The 17,593-nt window shown below is 40.0% G+C and overlaps 1 long non-coding RNA gene across 1 annotated transcript in view; it reads left to right on the plus strand.

Moving 5' to 3' along the window:
• The first annotated feature begins 2,199 nt into the window (after nt 1-2,199).
• The window catches only part of LOC138155645 (uncharacterized), a 134,024-nt gene continuing 118,630 nt past the window's right edge, over nt 2,200-17,593 (plus strand). The window contains exon 1 of the long non-coding RNA XR_011166917.1: nt 2,200-2,448. This is a non-coding gene — a long non-coding RNA (uncharacterized lncRNA). The remainder of the gene's footprint in view (nt 2,449-17,593) is intronic.

The following is a 17,593-nucleotide window of genomic DNA, read 5'->3' on the forward strand; positions in this document are numbered from 1 at the left end:
CTTTTCCAGAATCAGGGAATTCTGGTAGCAAGACAAAAGTCAGGGCAACTGGCAATGTCCTAGGATTGGTGTCTTCAATGTCTGACCAAGTTCTAAATGCTCCACAGTACCTATTTCAACCTCTTTCATGGTCATTGAACAGATGATTCTCATCCACCCATTCTACCTGGGAAATTCTTAATATGCTTGTGGTATATATTCCCCTAACTCAGAGACCTGTTGGCTCCTCTCAACCTGATTTAGCCTGTCTGCCAAGGTGAGTGAGTGAGGTGTTCAGGGAGGACTGATGTCTCTGGTGGCAGGGTTGTCAAACCTTTTTGGGGACTGCTAATCTACCTTTGGTGTCCACCCAACTCTCGCCTGTGGCTCTAAGAAGTGGTAGCATGTGCAGCAGCCATACAAGAGAAAATCATATCAACAGACTGCTAAATTAGGTCAAGAGTAATGCACAATAACAACAGCAGTCGTAGTAGCAGCAGCAGGAAGAGGAGGAGGAGGAAGAAGAAGAGGTAAAAGAAGGAGGAGAAGTAGTAGTAATAATATTAGTAAATATGATAATATAATACCAATAATAGCAATGATGATGATGATGATGATTATACTCAATCCTGGGAGGTAGTGTCACATGGTGGTCAGAATACTAAACTTTGAGTCAGTAAGTCAAGTCCTGCCTTTGACATGTTCTAGCTGAGTGACCATGGGCAAGTCAATAAAACTCAGTACCTCTCAAGGATTGTATAATCAATTAGAGGAGATGATGTGTGGCCACGCATAAGTGTGATGCAAAATAGAGCATCATAAGAGCACAGGAGACATATGAAGTGCTTTACAATATCTAAGAAAGTAAAAATTGGGTGTGGCTAGGTGACACAGTGTGTAGAGCACTGGCCCTGGAGTCAGGAGGACCTGAGTTCAAATCCCACCTCAGACACTTAACACAAAAACTAGCCGTGTGACCTTGGGCAAGTCACTTAACCCCAATTACTGTCCAAAAAGCAAAAACAAAACAAAAACAAAAACAAAAAACATAACTAAGTGATCCAAAGAAGGAGTCACTTTAAAAAAAGAAAAGAAAGGAAAAATTATTTAGCCATTCCCCCTTCTCCATTTCCAATTTAGATCATGACTTTATTCACAAGGAGGATCAAGGAAAGTTCCAACCTCTCATTAAAATATTTAGTAACCTATGTAACCCCGGGCAAGTCCTTTTTTTTTTCACCTATCTAAAGTTCAGCTTCCATATCTCTAGATTGGACAAAAAAAAAATACTTCTACTCCATAGTGTTGAGAGTCAAATGAGATCATGTATATAAAACATTTTGTTAACCTCACAGGACCATATAAATGTTAGTTATTATTATTTTTACAAGCCCCACCTCAGGTAGGGAATATATGTATATTTATCTCCATCTTACAAATAAGGGAACTGAGGCTTAGATAATTTACTCCTCCAAGGGCACAGACTTAATAAGTAATGAACATAAATCATACAAATAATTAATATATGTATGACACCAAAATTATTTTTAAATATATATAAAACCACTGGGGACCATTGGTAGGAACCAGTCATTTTGCCCTCTTCATTTCCATTTTGGATAATGACTTCATTCACAAGGGTAGATGATAACACAGGTCAGATTAGGGGGCCAAGTTCATTTTGTTATTTTCCTGAATTTTAGTTTTGTCCTAATCTGTAAAACTGGAGGCATTTCTCATTCTGCTTTCGACAGAAACACCAACCATTTATTTCTTTTTTAATTCTTCAATTCATGGAAATGAATCAGGACTGTGGTGGCGTCATCCAAAAGAAAAAGCTAATTAACAAGGTCCCTCTTCCTTCCTTTCAGAGACCTTGCCATGGTTTCTGCATGTAGTAGCCACAAGCCTGGAAGGAAGTCGTAAGTACTACTGGGAAAGGAAATGCTTGGGTCAGCTGCTGCCTTTCAAACCTGTTGTTAGCTTGGGCCAAAACCTTGGTCACTTGTCTTCATGTCTATACACTTGGATAATAATAATACCTTGCATATGTATAGCATGTTATACTTGCCAAAGCATTTTTATATCCATCATCTGCTTATGGTGGTGTGGGATAGGAATTTAGGAGAGAGATTAGGGCTCCATATATAGCAGGGGGAGTATCTACATGGAGATGGATGATACTTGAATTCATAGGAGCAGATGAGCTCATTGAAATCCCTCGGCGCTCTTCCCTGGTCAGACCATATTTGGAATATCGTATTCAATTCTAGGCATCATATTTTGGGAAAGATGACGTTAAGTTGGAGAGAATCCAGAGGAAGGCAATGAAGGAGGTAAAGGGCCTCACGATCATACTGTAAGAGGATTGGTTGATCATACTGTAAGAGTATTGGTCGAAAGAATCATGGATGCCATCAGAAGAAAAGATGACTTAGAGGGAATGCTGTAACTACCAATGATATAGAAGTAAGTTTGATTTTGTTCTACTTGCCCCTAGGAGTGAGGATACAAGATACCAAAAGAAAGAGTTTTACTTCATGTGCAGAAAATCTAGAGTGACACAATAGTGTTAATCAGCCAACAAGTCTTTATTAATCACTTTTATATGATAGACACTGTGCTAGAGCCTGGGGATGCAAAGACAAAAATGAAACAACTCTTGCCTTCAGGGAACTTGTATTCTCTTGGGAGGAGGGGAGATAACTTGTACACATGTAAATATTTACAATCTACCTATATATCCAGATATGCATATGTATGCATATGTACATAAATTACAGGGTAATTTTAAAGGTGGAGAGACACTAGTGGTGAGCTGCTCAAGAATGAGCAAAAGCCTCCTGTGCAAGATAATGTCTGAACTTAGCTTTGAAGGAAACTGGGAATTCTAAGAGGTAGAATGAGGAGAGAGCTTATTCCAGCCATGGGAGACATGTGCAAAGATATGTAGGAGGGAAAGGAAATACTCTTTGTGAAGGGCCAGCAGAAAGTCTTTTTCAATGGAAAAAATAAGAATGTATGAATAGGAGTAAGGCATAACAAGCCAGGAAAGGAACTGGTTGCATTGAGATGTAATGGTTTGCTTCTTACATGAAGTCTTCACATCAATGCTTGAACTGGGGGAATATTTGTGGATGCCATAAGGGAGATGCTTACTTACATATGAGTTGGACTACATGCTTTCTGCAATTCTGTCCATCTTTCTACAATTCTGTTCTATGATCTCACTTGACCTTCATAACATCCTTGACGGTTCATAGTATCCTTCCTTTGCAGGTAAGGAAACAGAGGCTTAGAAAAGTTTAAACTTCTTAGCTAAGGTGATAATCAATGAGTGTCAAAGTCAGGATTTTAAAATTCTATAATACCACAGCTGAAAATGTTTCTGGAGGGAGCATGGGATTAGAGTCTAGAGAGCTGAGTTCAAGTTCTGGGTCCATAATTTAGTATCTGTTTGACTGTGGTTGTCATTTTATCCCTCACTCCCTCAGGATCATCAGTTGTCAGACAGATATAATAATAGATGGCCTTGTTAGGACAGAGCTTTGCAAATACTAATGAGCTATGGAAATGAGTCATTTTTACAATCATTTTGGAAATCATTTAGTCTAACCCTTTTGTTTTAGAGGTGAGAACCTTGAAGCCTTGAAAGAGGAACAGACTTTCCTAAAGTGACCCACAGGTACTTAGTGGCAGAACCTGAGCCCACCTCTCCTAACCTCTTGATAAGGACACTTTTTGTACTATATGTTGCAATTCTAACCCACAAGCAGGTCTGATTTCACTAGGTATGAAAAGTGCTTGCAAAAGTAGCAACATAGGGGTGGCTAGACGGTGCAGTGAGTAAAGCACTAGCCCCGGAGTCAGGAAGACCCGAGTTTGGTACCGGCCTCAGACCTCAGACACATCACACACACACACACACACACACACACACACACACACACACACAGCAAAAAACTAGCCGTGTAACCTTGGGCAAGTTACTTAACCCCAATTTCCCTCTAAAAAGCAAAAAGTAAAAAAAATAAAAGTAGCAACATAAATTAACAATGACTTTATGATGTGAAGACCTTACAAACAATATTTTTTGTTTGCATATGCCCTTTCTCCCTCAACTAAATACTACAAACTTCTTAAAAGGGCAAGGACTACATTTGTCTTCTTCATCACCTTCTGTGCTTACCTTAGTGGCTTGCATTTAACTGCTAAAGACCTGATAAATATTTATAAATTGATTGAGAAGTGCCATGGTAGGATAGATAAAAAGCTGAAAGCTGGCCTTCAAGTCAGGAAGATGAGACCAAACCATGCTAGTGACACTTGCTATGAATCTGGGCCCTTAATTTTTATTAGAGAATTCTCTCAAAATGTAAGTTTCAGGGAAGGTGCCAACTTTTGTTGATAGAAGAAATTTCTATACTCTTAGAACTCCCTATATCAATAAAATCGCAGGTGTAATACTTATACAGTCCTATAAACAGGTCTTAGCTCCCCTACCAGACTATAAACACCATGAAGAGGGGATGACATCTCATCTAAACTGTGTAAGCCCTCTTCCCTTATCAATGAAATCATAGGCCCATTCTCTATTCCCTATTTCCAATTGATTAGAAATTGGTTTGCTGCGGTGGCTAGGTGGCACAGTGAATAGAACACCGGCCCTGGAGTCAGGAGGACCTGAGTTTAAATCAGGTCTCAGACACAACACAAAAACTAGCCTTGTGACCCTGGGAAAGTCACTTAACCCCAATTGCCCTCCAAAAAGCAAAAACAAACAAACAAACAAAAAAAGAAATTGGTTTGCCAATTGAAAGCAATTGAAAATTATTTGGGATTAGAGCTATATATAGAAAATTTGTACTGATGGGACCCTCAAATTTGATGGGGGATATAAAATGCATATAAGTCAATATTAAATGTATTGTTATTTTCAAGATGGCCATTATTGGCTAATTGGTGGTTACATTGTTTCCAACTAGCTTCCAGTTGTTTATTGATACCTCAGTCAACTAAGGGGTAGATTGGTGGAGTAGTGGATAGAGTGTTGAGCCTGGAATCAGGAAGACCCGAGTTCAAATCCTGTCTCAGACACTTACTACCTATGTGACCCTGGGCAAGTCACTTAACCCTATTTGCCTCAGTTTCCTCATCTGTAAAATGAGCTGGAGAAAGAAATTGCAAACCACTCTAGTATCTCTGTCAAGAAAACCACAAATGGTGTCACAAAGAGTTGGACATGACTGAACAATGACTAAATAATAGCCACCAACTGATGTCAGCATTCTGTCAGGGCAACTTGGTAAGTCCTTTTTCTTTACTGATTTCACACAAAAACCTGGTCCAAATTGTTTGAGGGTACAAATTGTCTGCTAATATTCAAGTAATGGAAAGCAGCAAGCCAACGAAGGACAACTAAATCCTGACCACAAGTTTAGAGGTCCTCATGACAACTTGCAATTAGTCTGGAGCTTTGATCTCTCAAGTGCCTTGTGTGGGGTTATGACCCTGCTTCTGATTGAGATTTCTAGTTCTTGGGCTTAGGGTGGGAGGATATGGAATGCAGGAAGAGCATTTTTGTTTTTTTTTCTTGTTCTTATAGTCATATCTGAATTCTTCAATATAATCAGTATAATTAACTAAAAAAAGGAAGAGATTATATTCTTCCAGGAGTAACTTGGTCAAATCAAAGAATCCATGAGTCGGTGGAGGCCACAGGCTTTCCCAGCTGTTTAATGAATCTGGAGTCAGAAGACCTGAGTTCAAAATTGGACTCAGAGACTTACTAGCTGTGTGAGTGTATGACTGTGTGACCCAGGACAAGTCACTTAACCTTTGTTTGCCTCAGTTTCTTAAATGTAAAATGAGATTAATAATAACACTTATCTCCCAGGTTTGTTGTGAGGCTCAAATGAGATAATATTTTTAAAAATTTTTTTTATTAAGCAGTTGGGATTAAGTAACTTTCTCAGGGTTACATGGCCAGTTATTTCTGGGTGTGGTGCTAAGTATCTGAGCCCGGATTCAATCCCCCAGGTCATCCCGACACTGGGGCCAGTGCTCTTACTCGCTGTGCTACCTGGCCGCCCCGAGATAATATTTTTTAAATACTTAGCACATAGATACTTAATAAATGCTTATTCTCTTCCCTTTCCCTTAAGTAGACTTGTCAATACCTGAAACTTCTTCAGAAGGACAAACTAAAGATGTGCCCAGATGACAGGGACAGATATAAAAGGGAGAGTAATTGGGATTCTTTGAACATGTCATGAACTAGAAGAAGATAGAACAGGCCCTATGACATGGGAAGAAGAGTTTGGAGTTGTAGCAAGAGTAGGAACAGATGGAGTAGGAAGGACCACTAATCAGATTTCACTAAGTCTTACCTTTGGCTTAAAAAACAATCAAGATGTGGCATGAGTGACTAGATAACATAGTTTATGTGACAAATATTTGTGGGGATTAGTAGAACTATGAGCTTGGCATAAGCCAATAAGGTGAAATGGAAGTCATAAAAAAATGAAGAAAGTCTTTGGCTATGTTAAATGAAGCAATATGTTTAATTGTGGGGAAGTAATAATAGGGCAGTGGAAATTCTCCTGTATGCTGCCCTGCTCAGATCTCATCTGAAAATTGTGTTCAGTGTTGGATGACAGTAATTATAATAATGAATAAACATTTTTAAGCATCCACTATATGACAGATAATGTGCTAAGTGATCAAAGACAGGAATAAGACAATTCCTGATCTCAAGATGTTCACATTCTAATGGAGGAGACAACCAAGGGGGGGAGGGGGGGGGGGTGGGGGGGGTTGGGGGAAGTGGATCAAAGTTATCCAGTGCAAGGGCAGGGCCATGATAAAGTCCTGCAGTAGGTGTGGGAAATGATTTGAGGAGGTGTGAATTTCAGAGTTGATTACATCTTGAAGAATGATGGTTTTCTGGAGGTAATGAAGTAGAAGAAAGCAGCAGGTGGGAAGCAATAAGGAAGATTCCCTGGGTGCTCTCCTTAAATGATGGAGGACCAGGGAGGAGCTCCCAGTCATCCTTCCCCTATCTTCTCCAACCAGAAAGAGGGATTGGTCCCAGGGGCAGGGGATAGTGAGGAGGTCAGCTTCAGAGTTGATTTCATCTTGCAGAATGACACATTTTAGGAAGGCCATTGATACTGTCTGAAGGAGAGCAACCAGGGTAATAAAGAGGATTGGAGATCATGCCATGCAAGAATCCCTTGGGGGGAAAAAAACCCATCAACCCTGGGGTATTTGATCTGGAGAAGAGAAGACTTAGGGAGAACCCAATGGCTATCTTTAAATCACCTGAATTATAGATTAAACTGGTTCAGTTTGCTTTCAGGGGGTGGGACCAGGAGCATTAGGTGGAAGCTACCAGCTATGAACACTTACTAGCTATGTGACTCTGGGCAAATCATTTAAACTTTCTTAGCCTTAGTTTCCACATCTGTAAAATGGGGAAAATAATTGCATCTACCTCACAGGATCATTTTAAGGACCAAATGAGACAATACATGTAAAATGTTTAGCATAGTGCCTGGCATATAATAGGTGCTTAATATATGCTTGTTTAAAAAGAAAAGTTGGGGAGGCTAGGTGGTGCAGGGAATAGAGTGCTGGCCCTGGAGTCAGGAGGACTTGAGTTCAAATGGCTTCAGACACTTGACACTTACCAGCCAGGTGACCTTGAGCAAGTCACTTAACCCCAATTGCCCTGCCTTCCCCCCTCCAAAAAGCAAAAAAAACAACCCAAAACTTAAAAAAAAAAATTAAAGAAAAAGATAAGTCATGGAGACAGTGGTTTCAGCTCTCTATCAGCAGAACCAAACCAACCAAACAAATTTTTTAAAAAGAACATGAAACTCATTAAAAAATGGAACTATCCCAAAAATGGTAGCCTTGGGAGGTAGTGAATTTCCTCTCACTAGTCGTCCTCAAGTGAGGATTGCATGACTAATAAATATCGTTCATCTTTCATTGAAGAGAAACAATGAAAATAGGAGGGTGATATCTTGACTTGCAAGTGAATTGGATGTGAGGCAGAGCTGTGCAAAGACATTAGCCTCACTGTCTCCTCCATAGTCATCTGAGTCCAATGACAAGATACAGATTAAGATGAATGGAGATGGCCCCAGATGCAGTGGAAGACCTAGGTCTTTTTAAGTTGACGACTTTCCCATGTCTTGATTTGTCTGGGGGCAATACCCATTTGGTGATTAAAGGCTAGGTAAGAATTGAAGCAAAAGATGACCTAGTTTGACTTCACAAAAGAATCAGTCTGGGAGGGGAAAAATATAAAATCGGTGAGGACACTGATGCCCTGAGAAAATAAGTGACTTGCCTAGAATCACACAGCTAGTAAGGTCTTTCTGACTCTGTGTCCTACAATCTCTCCATTAGATTAGAAGACCCTCTCAGCTAGAATAGAGACAATTGTTACACATATTGGGTATATGGAGAGGGAATTATTATTTAGGAATAGGATTCTCCCAACTCTCAGATTCTGTGATTCAGTATTGTTGAACACAAATTCCAACTTTCTTTCTTTGAAAATACAGCCAGCAATGTTTTGGGACAAAATTATGAAGATGGCAAAGTTTGTGTTTAAATTCATTTTATACATTTCTCCCCTTCCTGTCTACCCCCTTTTGTCTCTCACCCCACCTCCTTTACTCTTCACTTACTGTCAGGAAAAGTTATGTTATCAGTGATTATTTATACCTTAGTGTGAATTATGTCCCTCTGTTCTCTTTTCAAGGGGTATTAGCATTCATAACCTTGTATCTACTTATGGAATGATATCCTTTATTCTTAATGAAAGGGATCTGAGCAATCAGAGAGTAAGTAATGGAGGCATTTGGGGGCAAGAATGTCCTTTTATAGTCCCTGAAATAACATCAGCCAACACTGAGATCACTTCTGCTACATATAGGGCCATCACAGAACATAACTAGAGATAACAGCAATAAAGCATATTGATAGTGTGCTTTATGGTTATAAAGTCTTGCTTCCTATAAGTGATAATTTGAACCTTGCTGGTACCTTTCTGGTAGCTAGAACACATAAGATTATCATCAGTATAAAAGATGAGGAAATGGGAGATTATGTGATTTATCTGTGGTCATATGACTACTGAAAATCAGAACCAGAAACTCTTGATTCACACCATTAGTGGGCACTCACTCTAGGACTTTCCCTTCCTCCTCCCCCCCTTTCCACTTTCTCCTTCTCTTCCTTCTTAAAGTGAACCCAATTAATTTGTTCTTTTTCCTACCCCAAGCCACCCTGACCACTTTTCTTTGTAGTAGCAACACTGATTAAAGAGTCAGGGTAATAATGCTTGCTTACATTCATCTTGCATTCAGAAACTTGTAAACTGCTTTATATACATCATCTCATTTGTGCCTTACCGAGCCCAGTGCAGCAGGTCTTGTGATTATATTCGTTTTTATAGGTGAGGACACTGGGGCCCTGAGAAGCTAAGTGACTTGCCTAGAATCACACAGCTAGTAAGGCCTTTCTGACTCTGTGTCCTGCAATCTCTCCATTAGGCTTTGTTATCCCTACATAATGAGTTATGCCTGTACTATTTCATCTATACTTTGGTATCTGACATGGTGCTAACACCTGAGAATGAGGTGGCCTATCTCTTCTCATTTCCAAGCTTCAAAAGGTAGGAGGAAAACAAAAGAAGGAGGAAAAAACAAAATTGGCTTCCCTCCTCTCAGTTTATGTATTAATACAGGAACTCTCTGGGGTTGTCTGGGATATCCTGTTGGCAGGAGCAGATTTCTCCAGGCTACTAAATTTAGGTCACAGCTCAATGAAGAACAATTAGAAACTCTTAATATAGGCTAATTTGCCCAGTGACATGAAGCAGGACAGCTGTGCACACATTCTGATTAGATTGTCAGGGCTTGTGGTTGGGAGGGGGATGGGCAAAGAATGGTGACAGAGACATGTTTCTCTGACATTGGATCTATTCAGTTGCTGACTTGCAAGAGGCAGAGGAAGTTGTCACTGGTGACTGACCCTCCACACAGGTGCTGGTTTACAGGAAGAGGAAGATGATGGTCAGAACTGGGATTTGTAACTCCTTTGGAAAAATGAAACAAAACAACAAGACATTAAATTTCACTGTCCATAAAAATGTTTGCTGAATGGGAAAGGAAAAGATTGAGAAGAGAAGTAGGAAAGAGGAAAGGGGAATTTGAGAAAGTGTGGTATCTCTAGTCGGAATCAGAATCTTCCTGGGGGGTTCGTGTCTTTCCCAAAGCAATCTCTTGCTGAGTAGGCAGAATGTAAAGAACCCTGGACTTGGAATCAGAAGACCCCAGTTTCAACTTCATGATCTTGGGCAAATCATTTAACCTTCACCAACCTCAGTTTCCTCATCTGTAAAATGGCAACAATATTGGCACCACCTAAGTCATAAAGCAGCTTTGAGAATCAGCTAAGACAATGAATGTATAGGATTAAATAGATGTGTAATAATTATCATTGAAGAATGAATGAATCAATCTTTCTACTTCCTTCTTCCTCCTGTTTCACAGTAATTGACCCTTTGAGGCTTTGAAGATATGGTTTTGGAACTTCATGTTTTCCTTGATATTCCCGAATAGAAGATATATAGTGTTGTGATAACGAAGAAGAAAAGCTAGAGAATTGTTGGGATGTGTGTATTTATACACTCATATCCCTCTTTAAAGATATAAATAAAATATGCATCTACATAGAGATAATTATATATAATCATATGTATGTATGTCTTCTATAGTGCATTGTTACGTATCTATAATGTAGTTGATATGAGGAGTCTGAATGAACAGATTAAGTTTCAGGGTCAACAGATGATTGTGCCCCTTTTTTATATTCAGTGAGATTGGCTCAGGCTCTTGCCAAGTGTTGCCCCTGCCATGGGCCTCTTTCCCCACTTTCCCAACAGGCCTAAATTCAGACACCTCACACCTTTTGCTTAGACCAGCAGTAGGTAACCTGCAGCCTTGAAGCCATCTGTGACCTTCTAGGTCCTTGGGTATGGCCTTTTGACTGAGTTCAAGTTTTAAAGAACAAATCCTTTCAGTAAGGGGAATTGTGCTTTGATGGATTCAGCCAAAGGACCACACTTGAGGACATAGAGGGCTACATATGGCCTTGAGGCTGCAGGCTTCCCACCCCTGGCTTAGACTATTGCACAAACTTCTTAACTTGTTCTCCCTCTCACTAATCTCCCCCTTTTCTAGTCAATTCTTCACAATGCTATCAATAGTAATGTTGTTAATGATCAGTTTTATCATGTCACTTACCTACTCAGAAAATAAATTTTGGATCCTGATAGAATAAAGCACATACTTCTGAGTCTGACATTTATCTTTCCAGTCTTATTACCTATTACTCCTCTCTCCTCTCTCTATGCAGCCATGCTGTTCTCCAATCTTATTTTATGTTCTCTCACTTCTATGCTTTTCCATAAACTATTCTCCATGCCTGGAATACACTCTATCCTCATCTTTATTTCTGTTGAAATTCTTTGCTTCCTCCATTTTAGGAAAATCATTTTGGCTTCTGTGTGGAGGATGGATTGGAGTAGGGAAAAATGAAGCTGGTAGGCCAAGTAGAAGACCGTTGTAATATTCCAGGCAAGTGATGATGAGAGGCCTAAATAAAGGTAGGGTCTGAGACAGCAGAGAGGTAGGGATTTGTATCTGAAATAATCAGGAAAATAGAAATGGAAAGATTTGTCAAATACATGTGCAATGAAGGAGAATGAGGATTCTGGGAAGACACGGGAGGTTCAAACTTGGGTCAAATACAGTAATGGGACATGGAAAATAAAGCAGTTCATGATGCCAGACTGGATATAAGAAGAGGGACCAGGGTTTGATTTGGAAGTCATCTGCACAGAAATGATAACTGAGCCCATGGGAAATGAGATAAGCCAGTGAGATACTATGAAAAAGAAAAAAAAGAGAGAAAAGAAAAAGAGAGATCCACAGCATTGGGACATACCTGTATTAAGCGGGTGTGAAAAAAAATTCAGTAAAGGAGTCTGAGGAGTGGTCAAACAGGTAGGAAGAAAACTAGGAGAGAAGAATGTCACAGTACCTTATAAAGAAGAGGCTATCTAGAAGAGAGTGACTGACGGTGTCATCGGCTATAGATAAATTAAAAAAAAGATGGGTATTGAGAAAAATACATTAGATTTTGTAAATTAAGAGATTTCTGGTAACCCCAGAGATAGTAATTTCAATTGAATGGTGACATCAAACATCAGATTGCACAGCGTTTAGAAGACAGGGAGAGGAGAGGAGAGGCACTTGAGTCACAAAATCTAAACACCCTTTTTCAAGGAATTAAGCTGAGAAGGGGAGGAAAGATACAGGATGATAGAATGGCTGAATAAAAAAAAAGCTTATTTTAAGGATGGAAAAGTCAGAGGCCTATTTGTAAGCAGAAGAAAAAGAGACAGTTGATAAGGGGAAATTAAGGATATATGAGAGAGAGAGAGAGAGAGAGAGAGAGAGAGAGAGAGAGAGAGAGAGAAACAGAGAGAGAGAGAGAGAGAGAGAGAGAGAGAGAGAGAGAGAGAGAGAGAGAGAAGGAGAGGGAGGGAGAGAAATAGAAAGACAGACAAAGACAGAGAAAGAAACAGAGAAAAACACAGAGACAGAGAGTGGCAGAGAGCTAGAAAGAAAAGATAACAATAGGGCAATCTGCTGGCGAAGATGAGAGGAAATTGAATCAAGGATACATGCAGAGTGGTTAGCCTTGGCAAGGAAAAGAGCCATCTCTTGATCAGAGAGTGAAATAAGGAAAGAGAGCGTTATAGCTCTAAATTAAAGGCTCAGTGGAGCCCAGGATGATTCACAATACAGCCCTGCTTTTGACAGTTCAGGCAGGCCATGGACCAAGTTCTTATTTGGAAAGCATCCATTGATTTGCAGTAGGAATGCTCCTGTAGTGAAATCCTCCTTTCCGCAGAGGAGAAATATAACCTGCCTTGTGAATGGGAGGAACTTTTCTTTTTCACATTTGGCTGATCCAAGTCCTCCTTTTCCAAAGCAAATTAATGATAACCTTTCCTCCACAATGCTCAGCAACATTCAAGCCCTGAAGACACTGTGCTGGAACAGATGGGTAATGTAATGCACTGCTATGTTGTAATGTGCTCAGAATGGAAAGCTGCACCCAGAAATTAAAACGCGTCTGGAGGTGCCAAGTAGCAGAAAGGTTTTAAGTATATGTTCTAGGGAGAAAGCTGGAAAATTCTCCATGATCTGCCCCCACTCCTCACCCCGCCCAAGGGAGAAGAGAGAACTAATTTCAGGCAAATTCATTGACATATTTCCCACTCCCATCTCTCTCTCCCCAGTCTCCCCATAAATACACAGAAGTCTTCTCAAACTGATCCTGATCCTCTCTGGGCCCCTCAGCATTGTTTTTCTGTTATGATGCAAAGCAGACTGTCAAGGGGAAAAGGAGACAAGGGATTTCTGAATGAGTGGGGGGAAAGGAAGGTATCTATAGGGAACTTCTAGATTTTTGAGTACCCCATTGCTCTGCCACTTTAATATGGCTACCTAATGTCCAAGTGTGGTCAAAAAAGTCTGAGGCAGGTTTTTTACACCAAGACAGGCTATTTTCTTTCTTTCTGGCTAAAAACTGTTCTCTTTTGTATTTCAAGTACAAAAATGTGTAAATGCCAACTCTGCCGCTAAGCATCTGTGTGACCTTGAGTAAGTTTCTGCAGATCTCTGAGCCCATTTCTTTACCTGAAACTGGGGAATTTTTGTATTTATGATAAACAATTAAATAGATTAACAATTAAATTAAATTGGAGTAGCTAGGTGGCACAGTGAATAGAGAGCCTGCTCTGGAGTCAGGGGCTCCTGAGTTCGGATCCAGCCTCAGACACTTAACACACACTAGCCTTGTGATCTTGGTGTTATGGAAATGGTAATCTGAAGATCTTACCTGCCCCTAGGCCCTTTGATAGGCTTAGGTGACTCTGAGAACTTTCCCTGATTTGAGAATATGCTCTGCCCCTTGATGGGCTAAATGTAGTCACCTGGAGCCTGTAGTGGGAGGCTTGTTCTTCAGGAACACCCACACCTTGTTCCTTTGTGATTGGGTAGTGGGTCATGAGGGTTGTGATGGTCTCTTACCCAAGAGAAGGCTATATATACCCTGATGTGAGGTTTTGCTGCGGGGCTCAATTTGTGGAAGAGTTGTGTGATGTGGCCAGATGAGACTCTGGGCAGACGTTGAGCCCTCCCTGCCCCCCCCAACCCCCCTTGAAAACCCAGATGTTGTTGCTTCCCTCTCTGGTAACTGACTAGGTATGGATGTGATGGTCAGACAGTGGGAAGCCCTGTATGCTGATCTGTTTCTCTGTCTGCTTATAACTTCTGTTTGTATTCTGTATATGTTTGATTAAAGTAAGATTGTTAACCCATTTTGAGTTGCTTTCCTTTGGAGAAGCAGATCTAAGAACCTGTGTTGGCAGCCACCCTGGGTATGCTAGGGTGCTTGCTACTATACTTGGGCAAGTCACTTAACCCCAATTGCCCTACATTTCCCCCTCCAAAAAGCAAGAATTAAATTAAATGAAGATTAAATAAGCATTATAACTCAGCAATGAGCTATTTGGAGGAATTTGATTTTTAACCTTAAAGTATTATATAAAAGGGAGTTATTATTGTGACTATTATTATCATTACTAATTGCCTGGAAGTAGTAATGGTTGGCTTATAGTTATGTTTAAAGTATTTTGGAATGCAATGTCCAATTCTCTCATTTTATAGGTGAGGAAACTGAGTCTCAGAGTGACAAGAGTACTAACTTTGGATTTAGAGGACTTGAGTTTGAATCCTTACTCTGACACTTGCTCTCTACATGACTATAGCCAGCTCATCTAACTCTCCTGGGCCTCAGTTTCTTTATACATAAAATGAGGGGGAACCTTCTACCTTTAGATTTATGATTCTATTGAATGAGTTTCTCAATATCATGTAGTTCTTTAGTGACAGAACTTAGACCCAGATATATTGGTCACCCCATTCAAGGCTTTTTTGACTAATTAAACTTGGACCATTCCCCTAATCATTTTTAGTCTGTTTACTGGAAGGATTTCCAATCATATAATAATAACAACTCAGACACCTGTGGGATGTTGCGTAATCTTTTAATATATCTGAAACTCAGTCTTATGATCTATAAAATGGGATTGGATTTTGTAAGTTGTTAGGTCCCTTCCAGCTCTGAATTTGTGATTCCATGACTGCCCCCAATACCCTATGAAGCTTTCCCTCCTTCATATTATGGGTCTATTTAACTTTATTTAGGAAAACAGAGATAGAATATTAAGAATTAGAAATGGCATTACCTACTTAGCTCCTAGACCTTCTACTGAGTTTGAGACTATCTTTTGTCTTCTAGTGACCACTGTGAATGAGCAGAGACCTTGTCTATGCATTTCAACCAACCTCCTCCCTCACAAAGCATCTGAAAAACCCCTTCCATCCAAATGAAGACAACTGTATTTGGAAATAATTATCTCTCATACTCTACCCAAAAACCAAGTATGGAGGAGAGGGGAAATCTAATCCAGTTGTGATTCCAACCTGCCACTATTATTCATTATCCATTTTGTTGTAATTCTGGGTTCTACTATGGTCCTTCTTCCTGGAGAATGGGAACTCTAAAAGGCTGTACATAAGCTTTTTTATAGGCCCTGCCCAGTGGGTCTTCAAGAATGAGCCCAATAAGAGATTATATATCTCCAGTCTAAGGACAAAGCAGGCTAAGGCTATAGGAACTCATCAAGGTTGATCACCAGGTGATGTAGTCTTTGGGAATTCAGGAAACAATCTACTAACTTGTAGAGTCAAAAGCACCAACACTGGTACAAGATGTACCTGCAATAGGCAGACCATTAATCCTCTTATTAAAGTATATTAATACCGGCCTGTTAAGCTGCCAGACAATCTTAGGTAATCAAGGATTTATTCAACTCTTACAAATCGGGAGCTTTGGTGAGTGCTCCTTAGTTCTATTGGTTAGAAATCATTTTTCCTCTGGAGGGAAGCAGTGGCCTGAGAGTGACATCCTGAACATTCCATTGGGTTTGACGAAGTTTGGCCATAAATAAACCACACTCTCCCTTTCTCTTCTATCTCCGTTTTCAGTCTTGATTCTTTCCTGTTCCATCTTAGCCAAAGTGGTGTGGGGCTATCTGGTATTCTAGAAATATTGCTGAACCCTCATTCTTGCATTCTAGCTAGGTGAGCCTAGGGATTCTATTTCACTTTAATTTCCTTATCTGTAAAACAGAATTAATAACTCTTAGGGTTAATAATAATTAATAACCTTATAGGGTTCTTTTAAGGAGAATATTTTGCAAACTTAAAGCCCTATTTATTTTTTTTATGACTTTTACTGGGTAGTTCAACAGTAACTAAACCAGGGGACATTGTTGATAGACTAGGCTTGTGAAAAAGGGGGTGAGTCATCATTTTATTTGAGTTCTGATACAGTCAATGGATCACAGGATTATACATTGAGAGTTGGAAGGGATCTTAGAGATCATGCAATCCAATCATCTCATTTGATAAGTTAGGAAACTGAAATCCTTTGAGGTTAAGTGACTTGCCTGGGTTAACATAGCTGACAAGAGTCCAGGACAGGATTTGAAAACATGGCTTCATGACTCTACATCTAGAACTCTCTTTTCCAGATCATGCTGCCTTTCTATAGATAATGATCTAGAGGGAACCTTAGAGGTCCACCAGTCCAATCCCCTCATTTTACAAGTGAGAAACTAAGGTCATGAGAAGCCAAATAACGTGTCCAAGGTCCCCTAAGAACTAAATGGTAGAGCTGAGATTTGAAACCAAGTCTTCTGACTCTAAATCCAATATCCTTTTCCATATATCTATAGCTGGTGAAATAGTTTACCCACAGTAATACAGTTAGAGCCAGGATTTGTTCCTTTACTGACTCCTAGTACTGAGATCCTTACACTATCCCGATTTACTTTCAATATCTAACTAGAGGCTGTCACTCTACCATGATGATTTTCCCCCAACTTTCCTCCATCTCCAATCCCTCTAATGCTTATGCTTAACACAAGTTAATTTGTACTAATATATATGAGATTTCCCCAGGGCTATGCTCCTCAAACAGGACCAATAAGTGTGGCAAAGCAATTTCATCATGGCCACAAACTAGGCAACCATCCCTATTAGCTCCATTGAATAAGAGACTGAAGTCATATTTGGAGGGGGCTTTGCCAAAATAAAAGTGTGCTATGCAAATGCAAAATCCAATTGTAACTTATCTTCTCACCAGGAACACTGAGCAATTGCCCGCCAGCTGACTCCCACTCAGTTGAAGAGAAATAGCCTAGAAAGCAAGTCATGTAAGGGCTCCTGAGAACTAGGAAATGTGATTCCTGTGCCTTCTTATTTATAGGCAAAGGGCTTTAGAATGATACACATCCACATACTATGTTCACCATTCTGGAGAGTTGGGAGGTAGGTTGTTCCTTTCTTCTTTCCTTCCTTCCTTCCTTCCTTCCTTCCTTCCTTCCTTCCTT

Source organism: Petaurus breviceps, unplaced genomic scaffold (genome assembly GCF_028583685.1).
Source record: "Petaurus breviceps papuanus isolate PSGF00001 unplaced genomic scaffold, PetGlider_PUasm1.0 98, whole genome shotgun sequence".
NCBI lineage: Eukaryota > Metazoa > Chordata > Mammalia > Diprotodontia > Petauridae > Petaurus > Petaurus breviceps.